Here is a 14,704-nt window from a genome sequence, read left to right as displayed (position 1 = left end):
CACCCAGCTAAAAGAGGAGAGGGGAGAAAATATCCCAAAACAAGCCCCAGCCCTTAATCTAGGCACTTGTAGATCAGAAAGAGTTAGCCTCTACAGTGCATGTTAGTCCTCTGTATAATATCCAGGGACACCATATAATAGCTCATTGTTTCAAATGTTTCACCATAGTGTTCCTTTAACATATTTGACAGAGGGAGGTCAGTAAGGTCACAGGACACTCATTTAGATAGTTCATAATTTCAGGCCTGAAATTGTTTTTCGCTTAGTTCTATTATGATCAATGACAGAAAGGATTATCTTGTCCCAGTTTATCTAGTAGATCAGACTCACCACCCGGCCAGAACACTGTTGAAGGGGAAAGGACCGAAAAGTCATGAAGTTGCTTTATATACATTTCACAGACTTTATATAGACTTTGTAGCTTTACAATAGTGGCTTGTGTTATATTTTATATTTAACTATTCTGTGCTATTCTTACTGCATACTGCACTTTTTTGCAGTTTGTCCAAGTTTTGCGACCACTAGACTCAATTGATTCTTCTATTTCTGATTGTTATGAGCATAATCTTCTGTAGTGTGAAAAAGGAAGCCAGGACTTTTACTCATTTTACTCACTGTTCTGGACCTGCATGGATCCAATCTCGTTGTTGCCCCAGCCCATGGACTGCAAGATGGGTAGTCATCGTTCACTGTTTGCCAATTAAATTCTCCCTTTTCAACACCACAATATTGGACTCATAGTTCTGTGCAGTTCAGACAGAGGAGTGGTCAATTTCAGGGCACATTCAACCTGTTTCAGCCCTATTTACCATAGATATACTGTGTAGAATTATGATGGAATGTACGAGATCTTTATAATTATGTGTTTGCTTTCCATGATGTCCTACATCTTTAATTCATTTAGTCATTCAATGCTTTCAATAACGCTGGTAGAGGCTACCAAGGATAGCTACTTGTATCTGTTAAATGTAATGATGACAGTGTCAGTAACAGTGAGTAGAGCCAGACTCTGTCAGTGTCAGTCACAAGAGCCAAAGACATGGACTGAGGCCAGAACCTGGGCTTCTGTTCCACTATTGGGCCTCTGTTCCAATATCAGTACTAGCATACTATGTGAATGAAGAAATGTATTGGGTATTCTAAGTGGAATGCTAGACTGGCTATTGGAACGTAGCCCACATAGTGCCTGTCTGGCGGGAACAGGAAGTTGGCTTCAGGTAGTTATAGTCCTGCATGCCTCCCGAACAGAGATGACAAAAAATTGCCTATATCAAACATTTTACCTGTAAACACGTCATTGTCTCTGCTTCAAAACCACTCACTTTTGGAAGCACAAACCAAAGAAAGTGGGCAAGCATACAAAATAAACTTGACTGTCACAAGCAAGTGTGTTGTATCAATCTTTCTGTTTAGGTCATGAAAGCAACAGCATGGATACAGGCCTAACAGTTTGAATCAGAAACCTTAAATCCTCACATAACCCAGGATGTAGGCTACAAAGTGCTGATCAATGCAAAGTGTCTCTGGCAGAGCAGAGTAGGCTGTGGCCAGCACCAGGTAGGCTAGTTGAGAACAAGTTCTCATTTGCAACTGCGACCTGGCCAAGATAAAGCATAGCAGTGTGAACAGACAACACAGAGTTACACATGGAGTAAATAATGAACAAGTCAATAACACAGTTGAAAAAAAAGGGGAGTCTATATACATTGTGTGCAAAAGGCATGAGGAGGTAGGCGAATAATTACAATTTTGCAGATTAACACTGGAGTGATAAATTATCAGATGGTCATGTACAGGTAGAGATATTGGTGTGCAAAAGAGCAGAAAAGTAAATAAATAAAAACAGTATGGGGATGAGGTAGGTAAAAATGGGTGGGCTATTTACCGATAGACTATGTACAGCTGCAGCGATCGGTTAGCTGCTCATATAGCAGATGTTTGAAGTTGGTGAGGGAGATAAAGGTCTCCAACTTCAGCGATTTTTGCAATTCCTTCCAGTCACAGGCAGCAGAGAACTGGAACGAAAGACGGCCAAATGAGGTGTTGGCTTTAGGGATGATCAGTGATGACAGTGCATGACAGAGCAAAAACCAAGCAAAAACCAAACCACTACTAAAGGAAATAAAGGTGAAATAAAAATAAAAGAGGCTTAAGCAATTGTCCGTAAAGCTCCAAGACAGGATTGTGTCGAGGCACAGATCTGGGGAAGGGTACCAAAACATTTCTGCAGCATTGAATGTCCCCAAGAACACTGTGGACTTCATCATTCTTAAATGGAAGAAGTTTGGAACCACCTAGTGTTACTACTTCTAATGATAACACTCATACATCGATAACAGGAAACAAGCCCGCACAAATACCCAGCGGGCCTAGTGCCCTTAAATAGCCTATAAACAAAACCTAACTCAAAACAGGTGTACCCAATTAAACCCAATAAACAGAAACAAACAGAAAGGGAATCGATGGCAGCTAATAGGCCGGCGACGACGACCGCCGAGTGCCGCCCGAACAGGAGGAGGCACCATCTTCGGCGAGATTCGTGACACCTAGACTCTTCCTACAGTCGTGGCCAAACGTTTTGAGAATTACACAAATATTAATTTCCACAATGTTTGCTGCTTCAGTGTCTTTAGATATTTTTGTCCGATGTTACTATGGAATACTGAAGTATAATTACAAGCATTTCATAAGTCTCAACGGCTTTTATTGACAATTACATGAAGTTGATGCAAAAAGTCAATATTTGCAGTGTTGACCCTTCTTTTTCAAGACCTATGCAATCCACCCTGGCATGCTGTCAATTAACTTCTGGGCCACATCCTGACTGATGGCAGCCCATTCTTGCATAATCAATGCTTGGAGTTTGTCAGAATTCGTGGGTTTTTGTTTGTCCACCCGCCTCTTGAGGATTGACCACAAATTCTCAATGGGATTAAGGTCTGAGGAGTTTCCTGGCCATGGACCCAAAATATTGATGTTTTGTTCCCAGAGCCACTTAGTTATCACTTTTGCCTTATGGCAAGGTGCTCCGTCATGTTGGAAAAGGCATTGTTCATCACCAAACTGTTCCTGGATGGTTGGGAGAAGTTGCTCTCGGAGGATGTGTTGGTACCATTCTTCATTCATGGCTGTATTCTTAGGCAAAATTGTGAGTGAGCCCTTGGCTGAGAAGCAAACCCACACATGAATGGTCTCAGGATGGTTTACTATTGGCATGACACAGGACTGACAGGCTTTTTTTCTGGATGCCCCAAACAATCGGAAAGGGGATTCATCAGAGAAAATGACTTTACCCCAATCCTCAGCAGTCCAATGCCTGTACCTTTTGCAGAATATCAGTCTGTCCCTGAATTTTTTCCTGGAGAGAAATGGCTTCTTTGCTGCCCTTCTTGACACCAGGCCATCCACCAAAATTCTACGCCTCACTTTGCGTGCCGATGCAGTCACACCTGCCTGCTGCCAAGCTCTGTACTGGTGGTGCCCCAACCCCGCAGCCAAATCAACTTTAGGAAACGGTCCTGGCGCTTGCTGGACTTTCTTGGGCGCTCTGAAGCCTTCTTCACAACAATTGAACCTCTCTCCTTGAAGTTCTTGATGACCCGATAGATAAATGGTTGATTTAGGTGCAATCTTACTGGCAGCAATATCCTTGCCTGTGAAGCCCTTTTTGTGCAAAGCAATGATGACGGCACATGTTTCCTTGCAGGTAACCATGGTTGACAGAGGAAGAACAATGATTCCAAGCACCGCCCTCCTTTTGAAGCTTCCAGTCTGTTATTGAAACTCAATCAGCATATGACAGAGTGATCTCCAGTCTTGTCCTCAACAATCACACCTGTGTTAACGAGAGAATCCCTGACATGATGTCAGCTGGTCCTTTTGTGGCAGGGCTGAAATGCAGTGGAAATGTTTTTGGGGGGGATTCAGTTCATTTGCATGGCAAAGAGGGACTTTGCAATTAATTGCAATTCATTTGATCACTCTTCATAACATTCTGGAGTATATGCAAATTGCCATCATACAAACTAAGGCAGCAAACTTTGTGAAAATTTATATTTGTGTCATTCTCAAAACTTTTGGCCACAACTGTAGAGCTGGCCGCCTGGCCAAACTCAACAATCGGGGAAGAAGGGCCTTGGTCAGGGAGGTGACAAAGAACCGGATGGTCACTCTGACCGAGCTCCAAAGTTCCTCTGTGGAGATGGGAGAACCTTCCAGAAGGACAACCATCACCAATCAGGCCTTTATGGTAGAGTGGCCAGACGGAAGCCACTACTCAGTAAAAGTCACATGACAGCCTGCTTGTAGTTTGCCAAAAGGCACCTAAAGGTCTCTCAGACCATGAGAAACAAAATGCTCTGGTCTAATTAAACCATGATTGAACTCTTTGGCCTGAATGACTAGTGTCACATCTGGAGGAAAACTGGCACCATCCCTACGGTGAAGCATGGTGGTGGCAGCATCATGCTGTGGGGATGTTTTTCAGCGACAAGGACTGGGAGACTATTCAGGATTCAGGGCAAGATTAATTGAGCAAAGCACAGAGAGATAGATCCTTGATGAAAACCTGCTCCAGAGAACATTCCAACAGGATAACGCAGGAGTGGCTTTGGGACAAGACTCTGAATATCCTTGAATGGCCCAGCCAGAGCCCGGACTTGAACCTGAACTAACATCTCTGGAGAGTCCTGAAAATAGCTATGCAGCAATGCTCCCCATTCAACCTGACAGAGCTTGAGAGGAGCTGCAGAGAATAATGGGAGAAACTCCCCAAATACAGGTGTACCAAGCTTGTTGCGTCATACCCAAGAAGACTCAAGGCTGTAATAACTGCCAAAGGTGCTTCAACAAAGTATTGAGTAAAGGGTCTGAATACGTAGGAAAAACAGTTTTTGCTTTGTCATTATGGGGTATTGTATGTAGATTGATGAGGAAAAAAATACAATTTAATCAATTTTAGAATAAGGCTGTAACGTAACAAAATGTAGAAAAAGTAAAGGGGTTGAATACTTTCCGAATGCACTATAAAAGGGTTAAGTGCCTGGTAAGGGGCTTGAAGGCCTTGAAAAGACCCAACGGCAGGTAGCACATGAGATTCTGATGAAAGAACCCCTCCATTTTTTTGTGTGTAAATACCTGCTTGTTTCTCTGCAAATGTGGCGACAGGTGGTCATTCCAGTTGGGGTCAGGTGGAGAGGTCCCACAGTCCAAGCGGGAGAGGAGTTCTAGGTGGGAGAGGAGACAGAGACATCCTAAATATCAAAAATATAATACCAATAATACCATTCAAGGACTAAACTCAACCGCATGATGTACATTACATCCATGGAGTTGAGTGGAGACTAGAGTTTGTGGAGTTAACCTCCAACTACTTAGAGTCGCTGTGTGTCCTCTGTAGCTGCATGCCTTTCTGTTAGCTGAAATCCATACTTTTTAATAAAACGTTAATCAAATACAACCACTGATGCTGTTGCTCTAAATGGCAACTAAGTGTGAATGCGCATGTGCCAATTGAATCTCAACGAGCAAACAGTCGGTGGTTGTATTTGATTAACGATTCACTAAAAAGTATGGATTTCAGCAAAGAAAGAAACTCACTCAGCTACAGTGGACCAACATAGGTACACGGTAAGGGTTTAAGAACTTACCATTTTTATTATTTTTGTTTTTATTTCACCTTTATTTAACCAGGTAGGCTAGTTGAGAACAAGTTCTCATTTGCAACTGCGACCTGGCCAAGATAAAGCATAGCAGTGTGTGCAGACAACACAGAGTTACACATGGAGTAAACAATTAACATGTCAATAACACAATAGGAAAAAAAAAAAGGGGAGTCTATATACATTGTGTGCAAAAGGCATGAGGAGGTAGGCGAATAATTACAATTTTGCAGATTAACACTGGAGTGATAAATTATCAGATGGTCATGTACAGGTAGAGATATTGGTGTGCAAAAGAGCAGAAGAGTAAATAAATAAAAACAGTATGGGGATGAGGTAGGTAAAAATGGGTGGGCTATTTGCCGATAGACTTTAAAAAAAAAACTTCTCTCCTCATTTAAAAGTATCGATTGCACAGCGACTCGAAATAGTCAGATATTCACTTCACAAACTTTAGTCTCGACTCAACTCCGTGGATGTGATGCACATCAGCAAGAGATATAGGCCTACATTAGTAAATAGTGTGTACAGTATAAAGAAAAGAAAGAAAGAAAGGAAACAGTCAGAAGACTTAGGACAGGACGTTCGATCAATCATATTCTGTGACATCCAAATGTGGATCATTGCAGTGATAAACGTGCCAGCCCAACGGAGTCTCACGCTGAACATAGCATATCGCTGCTAAGTACAAATGTATTTCAAACAACTTACCCCGCTGTGTCGACTCCTGCTGGCAGGCTGTGTTGTCCGGGGAACCAGCAGCCCAAAAAGAGGCCAGAGTCACCGTGGAAACATCAACACGGTCTGCTAACGTTGGGGCGGGGTAAGGGCAGTCGTAGAGTTGGCCCCCTACGAAGCTCAGATCTTGGCAAGTCTGGGCAGTGCGCTGTAAACCAAATAGGCACGAGGGATAGCTCATCAATAAAGTCATAGCTTATCAATTGAAGGCCTTAAAGTAGATAGCCTAAAGTAGACCATATTTGTTCAGTCGAACTATCAAAAATGTCATATTGGAAGTATATCATTGCATATTATAACATGTTCATGATAATCAATTGTGACAATAATTGATCACCTAATGCAGATAGATGTAATGAATTGTGATCTGTCTGTCTCTCTTGTATGGAACTATCACAAATTGGCTTCAAGGAACCTTAGATGCAACATCCTTATTTGATGTGAATTCCAGTTAGATCGAATAAATTCAACTACCAGATGTGTTTAAAATATAACTAAATAAGTAGATTGCCTCAAGCTATCTGCAATTTCCCATGTCGTAATATGAAATGCGTAGAAGGTTCCTCGACAGTTGTAGCGATCAGCATCATCTACCTGTTTCGTCCGACTTATCCAAACTGTGCAAATTCCTGATCCCTTGGCACGTTCACAAAATCTCAGCACTTCAGTCAACAGTGTAGACCACGCTATGTTTTATAAAACTTTGAATCAAACTTAAATACAGTGCATTTGAAAAGTGTTCAGACTCCTTGACTTTTTCCACATTTTGTTATGTTACAGCCTTATTCTAAAATAGAATAAGATAAAATAGAATAGAATTCTCTCCTCATCAATCTACAGACAATACCCCATAATAACAACAAAGTAAAAACAGGTTTTTAGAAATGTGTGTGTGTGTGTGTATATAGGGTCCCACAGTTGACAGTGCATGTCAGAGCAAATATATATATTATATATACATTATATATACATAAGTATTCAGACCCTTTTCTCAGTACTTTGTTGAAGCACCTTCTGGCAGCAATTACAGCCTTGAGTCTTTTTAGGTATGACGCTACAAGTGTGGCACACCTGTATTTGGGGGGTCCCTCCCAATCTTCTCTGCAGATCCTATCAAAGTCTGTCAGGTCCAATGGGGAGCGTCGCTGCACAGCTATTTTCAGGTCTCACAAGAGATGTTTAATCGAGTTCAAGTCCGGGCTCTGGCTGGGCCACTTGATGATATTTAGAGACTTGTCCCAAAGCCACTGCTGCGTTGTCTTGACTGTGTGCTTAGGGTCGTTGTCCTGTTGGAAGGTGAACCTTCGCCCCAGTCTGAAGTCCTGAGCGCTCTGGAGCAGGTTTTCATCAAGGATCTCTCTGTGCTTTGCTCCGTTCATCTTTCCCTCGATCCTGACTGGTCCCCCAGTCCCTGCCGCTGAAAAACATCCCCACAGCATGATGCTGCCACCACCACAACTTCACCGTTGGGATGGTGCCAGATTTCCTCCAGACGTGATGCTTGGCATTCAGGCCAATCATGGTTTCATCAGACCAGAGAATCTTCTTTCTCATGGTCAGAAAGTCCTTTAGGTGCCTTTTGAAAAACTCCAAGCAGGCTGTGACGTGCCTTTTACTGAAGAGTGGCTTCCCTCTGGCAACCACCATGAATGCCTGATTGGTGGAGTACTGCAGAGATGGGTGTCCTTCTGGAAGGTTCTCCCATCTCCACAGAGGAACTCTGGAGCTCTGACAGAGTGACCATAGATTCCAAATTTCTTCCATTGAACAATGATGGAGGCCACTGTGTTCTTGGGGACCTTCAATGCTTCCATTTGGTACCCTTCTCCAGATTTGTCCCTCGACACAATCCTGTCTCAGAGCTCTACAGACAATTCCTTAGACCCCATGTCTTGATTTTTGCTCTGACATGCACTGTCAACTGTGGGACCCTATATAAAAAGGTGTGTCCCTTTCCAAATCATGTCGAATGAATTGAATTTACCACAGGTGGACTCCAATTGAGTTGTAGAAATGGAATGGAAACAGGATGCACCTGAGCTCAATTTTGAGTCATTGCAAAGGGTCTGAATACTTATGTAAATAAGGAATTTCAGTTTTTTATTTTAAATAAATGTGCAAACATTTCTAAAAACCTGTTTTCGCTTTGTCATTATGGGGTATTGTGTGTAGATTGTTGACGGAAAACATTCATTTAATCAATTTTAGAATAAGGCTGTAACGTAACAAAATCTGGAAAAGGGGAAGGGGTCTGAATATTTTCCGAATGCACAGTGCATCTTTTTTAAAATAAAACTAGTCACATGCAAGTCTGCAATAGCACTAAATGACCAGGGAACACAATCACAATGTGCTGATGAACATTAAAGGCCCAGTGCAGTCAAACATGTGACATGTGTGTTTTATATACAGTACCAGTCAAAAGTTTGGACACACCTACTCATTCAAGGGTTTTCTTTAAATTGTACTGTTTTCTATATTGTAGAATAATAGTGAAGACATCAAAACCATGAAATGACACATATGCCTGGAGTGTACAAAGCTGTGATCACTGCAAAAGGTGGCTACTTTGAAGAATTGCAAATATAAAACATATTTTGATTTGTTTAAAACTTTTTTTGGTTAGTACATGATTCCATATTTGTTATTGCATAGTGTTGATGTCTTCACTATTATTCTACAATGTAGAAATGAGTACAAATAAAGAAAAACCCTGGAATGAGTAGGTGTGTCCAAACTTTTGACTGGTACTGTATACTTCCACAGAATAATACTGTGAAATTGTGAAAACAATGGCAATGCACTTTTGAAAAAAGACTTGTTTGAAAAGACTGCCTGAAATTTCAGCCTGTTTTTGTGGGATGACATCACCAGGCAGTAAATTGGTTAATAGACCAATAAGAAAGAGAGTTCCAAACCTCTCTGCCGATAACAGCTAGTTTTCAGTTTTCCCCTCTCCACCCAGACCACTCCCAGACAGTCCTAGCAAAAATCATCCTTGAGAAATTGGTCTTTGCCAAGAAGCCATTTTTGTTTCTTTTTGATAATTTTAATTGAAAAATAATCGCTGTAAGGTACTTCATTTTCACCCAGATATGATTTGACATTGAGATAAATACAGCTGTATTGGACCTTTAACTCAAGAAAAAGTTGATTGTATTAGGAAAATGGACAACAAGACATTCATAAATGTTTAAGTGTCAAATTATGTGCCCAGGACACTCACCATGGATCTGGTAGGGTTATACGGACGGAGTAGATTGTGAGGGGATGCTCCGGCAATGCTCCGAACCTGTAAAGAGAGCTGCTGCGTGGGTTGGGGGTCGGTGAGTATGTAGGCTACAACTAATCTTAATTGTGTAGTAGCAGTGACGCCTGAGCCCTATATCCCCTCCAAGCAATCTAATTTGATGATCTAAAGCTGTTAAACTTGTGACGTGTTATATTGGACCGTTGGAGTCATTGTGCCGCCTGTTTCATTAAATCAGAATAAATCAAGTTAAGTTATGCACGTCACTTAATGCAGTAGCATACACCAATACTTATTCTATTTCGCAAGGTGTGTGAGTATATAGCCGCATCATCAAGTAATTCTGCGAAGGAGGAGATATGATGGTGAGATAAAAATCCTCAGAGCGCACCTGTGCGCAGGACTCGGTCTATTGGATGGCACAGAGTTAATGTTTAAACCAAGAAGAGATAGTTAAGAGACATGAGGAATTAATTTAACCAAATGTGTGTCATGGGTAGACATGCATATACCCACACTTCCACTTAACAGCTTGCAGTTAAATGAAAGGTACCTTTGAGTGACTCATTAACATGGTCTTGTATGAGAGATGAGGTGAGCGTGAGAGAGGGGGGGAGAGGGTAGGGGTGTACTGTATTAATTGTAATTATGCTGGTGGTATATTTTCTGAATGATTTCTAGCTAAATATGTGCACTCGATCAATGGAACAGTATAAAGTTCGCTACATAATTGTTTATAGTTTTTTCACCCCTCAAATGAAGGAAGGTCATGCGCCCTTTGGGGGGCTCGACCAGGGGTTTAATTGGTCCAGGTCCCACCTATGATCCAAATGAGAGCCAGGTGGAGCTGACACCCGGTACCTTTGGTTAGTTGAATTATCAAATAAAAAATAGTTGTCCACATGCAATTTTCCACAGCCAACAACACAAGTACGCAACAGCAAAGTCAGACAATCCCACAGTAGAACGAATGGTATACCTATTCAATTGTTCAGTCTGTCGCATTCTATGCGAGAAAACAACATTCCTCTCAAGGCTCATTGAAATTGCAAGTGCCGCACACGGGGAGAAATGTACATGCCCAGTCATTGTACAATGTTCTTAATGTAGTCGTGGGAAAACACGCCTTTGAAAGCAGTTTTTATGCCCACTGTTAAAAGAGGAAGAACACAGAGCTTTATTGTGTTAATAGGCTACACTTATTTCTCAAATCCAAGAAATTAATAAAATACACAATTTTAGAACCTGCATGGTCATGTTTTGTGGGTGTTAGCGCTCACCAATGCCGTTGAATGCGTAGGGAAGACGGGCTAAATCTAACCAGGGTCAGGTGTAACAGGTAGGCCTACATTATAATCACAGTACATGATATTTAGTTGGCTGAGTGCCAGTGGAATGTTTTTTGTGGGGGACATTCAACTCATCAATATGTTGCTAACTATATGTAGCAACACAATTCATGGTCTAGCTAATAGTTAATCCAATTGGGTAAATGCAGATGGGCAACCCCTTAGCCTATTTATTTATAGACACTATGCTGCATCAGGTGATGATGCTTATTGCTAAATAGCACACCTGCCTAATAATAATGACCAATATGTTATTAGAGGGGGAAATTATATTTTAGAAGAATATCCTTGTAAAAAGTCACCATCACTGACCTTCTCACAGTCATTCTCAACCCCCAAAAGTTGTTGGTCTCTCCGCGACCTGTAGTGTGCTGGAATATGTGCTTTTGTCAGTATATCTTGTTTAGGCTAGTATATTATATCAATTATTTCACAGTTAGCGCACCCAAATCAAATCGTCAACTAATCACCAAGCCCTTGACTAGGTGAGTTAGTTCAGGGCTACAGCAGAACTGTGAAACGGTTGGGGTTCCCCGAGGAGAGGTTAGAGAACCACTGGCCTAGCGGTTAGCGCGTTGGTCGCTGGTTCCAATAACCGAGCCGATAAGAAAAACATTTGCTCTGGGAGCATCATCCTACTATGGCTGACCCTGTAAAACAACACATTTCACAGCACCTATCCAGTCTATGTAACAATAAAAACATGACATAATAAAATAGGTCTGCTGTGCAGTGCGTGACTGACTGTTATGCTCCTAATAATAGTCACCTTGGCTAATAACTAATTTATGAGACAAAATGTACTTACTATGATTGTGATATGTGGTTGTCTCACCTAGGTAAGATGAATGTACTAACTGTAAGTTGCTCTGGATAAGAGTGTCTGCTAAATGACTCAAATGTACATGTAGTCTGAAGTTCTTGTTTAACCCTTCACCCAGCAGCTACAGTATGTGATGTGCTTATGACAACCTGTCATATTAGATCATATCAAAAAGCAAACCTCCTCCAAACAAAGGCTCGAGGTCCAGTCCGAACTCAACCCGGCAGGATATACCGTGCCGGGGAAAAGTATTTTCCCCCTTCCTTATATTAAGGCAAGTCGTCCAGGTCCTGAGGCAGCAAAACATCTCCAAACCATCACACTGCCACCACTTGACCGTTGGTATGAGGTTCTTACTGTGGAATGCAGTGTTTGGTTTTTGCCAGGCATAATGTTACCCATGTCATCCAAAAAGTTATACTTTTGAATCATGTTCTTGCCATAGAGAATTCTTCCAAGAGTCTTGTTGATCATCCAGGTGCTTTTTTTGGCAAACTTGAGTCAACTTTTTGGATGACTTGGGTCACATTATGCCTTGCGAAAGAGCCTCATACCAATGGTCAAGCATGATGGTAGTGTGATGGTTTGGAGATGCTTTGCTGCCTCAGGACCGGGACGACTTGCCTTAATTGAAGTAACCATGATTTCTGCTCTGTATCAGAGAATTCTACAGGAGAATGTCAGGCCATCGAGGTTAGCGAAGAACAGAGGAGGGTGTGTCACTATCACGCTGTGTGTGTACAGTGCTGTAAAAAGGTTTGACCCCTTTCCAAAATTCCTCCACAGAGATGTAATCGACCGATCAAAAACTACAAGAAGCATTTGGTTGCAGTCATTGCAGCTAAAGGTGGAACAACCAGCTATTAAGTTTAAGGGGGCAACCACTATTTCCACATGGGAATTGGGTGTTGCATAACTTAAATAAATAAGTATCCATTTTTTTGTTATTTGTAAACTCAGGTTCCCTTTATCTAATATTAGGTTTTGGTTGAAGATCTGATAACATGCAGTATTAAAAATATGAAAAAGTAGAGAAAATTAGAAAGGGGTCAAACCTTTGTACAGCACTGTACACACACAGCGTGATAGTGACACACCCTCCTCTGTTCTTCGGTAACCTCGGGGCCCATAACCTGACCTGAACCAAGCCCCGGGCAAAGCCCCCAGCTTTCACAGGTAATAATATAAGAAGGGAAGGAGATAGAGGTGGTCTGGGGTTACATGCAAATACACTAGGCCTGTTAGGCCTACTTCTTTTAACTTACAACCACAGGCTTTGAAGTGGTAGTGGACAGAGAGGTAGGAGAACAGGAATTCATGTAACACTACTGTTATAAGCCCTTGTAGTGGTTTGTAGGTTTTTGGACATTCTGATTCCGAAACGTGTGAGTGTAAACCAGTTCTGGGTTCTTTCAAACACTTTCTGGGTTCTTTCAAACACTCAACTTGATTTAGCTTCAATTGATACATTTTCCAATGCTGGTAAAAATATAGCCATAATGCATAACAAAACACAGTTAGGCCTATTGTCCAATAGCCTCCCAGGGAGATTTTGTACATTAACTTCATAGCCCGGGTAGATAATTGACTAATTTTGATAATCATAAGAGGGCTCCGGCTTTCTACCAAACCCACTACAAGACTCACAACACAAATGGGAACGGATTATCCGAACAAAATAATAAACATAGAAATTCCACAGAATTGGCCTCATCATACTACCAGCCCATATGTAGTTCTCTGTCTGTTTGTATGAATGTCTGTAGCATTAAACCTACTTAGACCTATTGCGTTGCTCAACCAGCCCTGTTCTCATTCGCCAGTAAAGAAATGATTCATTCCAGAATCCAGACAAAAGCTACAAACACAAAGCTGCTAGGCCTGTGAATACAGGGTACCTTATCTGGCTTTTAGGAAAACAACCCTACTTCGAATAACACCTCATGTAGAGCTGGAGCAACCAGGGCTTCAGAAATGTCCGTACGTGAGGCCACATATAGTGGGTATCATAAGTATTCACCCCTTTGGATTTTTTTCCACATTGTGTTGCGTTACAAAGTGGTTTTGAAATGGATTTAATTGTGATTTTTTTTGTCATTGAGCTACACAAAATACTCAATGTCAAAGTGAAAACAAATTTATACAAATTAATAAAAGTGAAATAAAACAATTGCTGTTTCATAACTATTCACTCCCTTTCTTTAGGCAACCCTAAATTAGTTCAGAAGTAAAATGTGGCTTACAAATCACATAATAAGCTCCATGGACTCACTCCGTGTGAAACAATAGGGGTTGACATTTTTTTTTTTAGGACTAACCTCTGTTCTGTCCCCCATACATACAACATCTGTAAGGTTGTCAGGGTTTTCCTGTGGTGAAGTAGAGGCGGACCAAAACGCAGCGTGGTTATATTGATTCATGTTTAATAAAAAAAGATAAACATGAACACTACAAAACAATAAACGTGGAAAACCAAAAACAGCCCTATCTGGTGCAAAACACAGAGACAGGAACAATCACCCACAAACACACAGTGAAACCCAGGCTACCTAAGTATGATTCTCAATCAGAGACAACTAATGACACCTGCCTCTGATTGAGAACCATACTAGGCCGAAACATAGAAAAACAAACATAGACTGCCCACCCAACTCACGCCCTGACCATACTAAATAAATACAAAACAAAGGAAATAAAGGTCAGAACGTGACAAAGGTCCCTCAGTCAAGTATTACATTTATAGCACAGATCCAACAACAAAGCCCAGTGAGCTTTTCAAAATCCTAATAAAGAAGGTAGAAATTGGTAGATGGGTAACAATAACATTGTAGTAACTCCACAATGAGTTTGAGTTTATTTTCATTTTTAAATTACATTAATCAAC

Source organism: Oncorhynchus nerka, linkage group LG14 (genome assembly GCF_034236695.1).
Source record: "Oncorhynchus nerka isolate Pitt River linkage group LG14, Oner_Uvic_2.0, whole genome shotgun sequence".
Lineage (NCBI taxonomy): Eukaryota > Metazoa > Chordata > Actinopteri > Salmoniformes > Salmonidae > Oncorhynchus > Oncorhynchus nerka.
Note: the sequence above shows the minus strand (reverse complement) of the source record.